Source organism: Gavialis gangeticus, unplaced genomic scaffold (genome assembly GCF_001723915.1).
Source record: "Gavialis gangeticus isolate Ggan-Ray unplaced genomic scaffold, GavGan_comp1, whole genome shotgun sequence".
Classification (NCBI taxonomy): domain Eukaryota; kingdom Metazoa; phylum Chordata; order Crocodylia; family Gavialidae; genus Gavialis; species Gavialis gangeticus.
The window spans coordinates 36994247-36994700 of record NW_017729034.1 but is presented as its reverse complement, the minus strand read 5'-3'; positions in this window follow the sequence as shown (position 1 = coordinate 36994700).

Below are 454 nucleotides of genomic sequence, written 5' to 3'. Positions count from 1 at the left end.
GAATCCCATCCTCCATCCTTTGTAGGCCTTTCTGTTTAGCCTCAGGAGGTCTACTAGATCCCTGGAGAGCCAGGGGGGCTGCTGTGCCCTCTTGCTGCCTTTCCTCTGAGGTGGAATAGAATTAGCTTGTGCATTGAGAATCACTCCCTTGAGGAGCAACCAGTCATCCTGGACTCCCCTCTCCCTGTGGTTATGATCCCTTAGGGCCTCACTGACAAGCCTCCTGAGCTTGTCAAAGTCAGCTTTACTGAAGTCAAGGACTTCCATGTTGTTGACTGACTTGCCAGCTTCACGGTGGATGATAAAGGTGATCAGCTCATAGTCACTGTCACCTAGCTTCCCATCAAGCACTAGGTCACCGATTAGGTCATCCCCAGTAGCCAGTAACAGGTCAAGCAGTGCTTTACCTCTTATTGGCCCGTAGACTTCTTGAGTCAGGTAGAGGTCATCCACG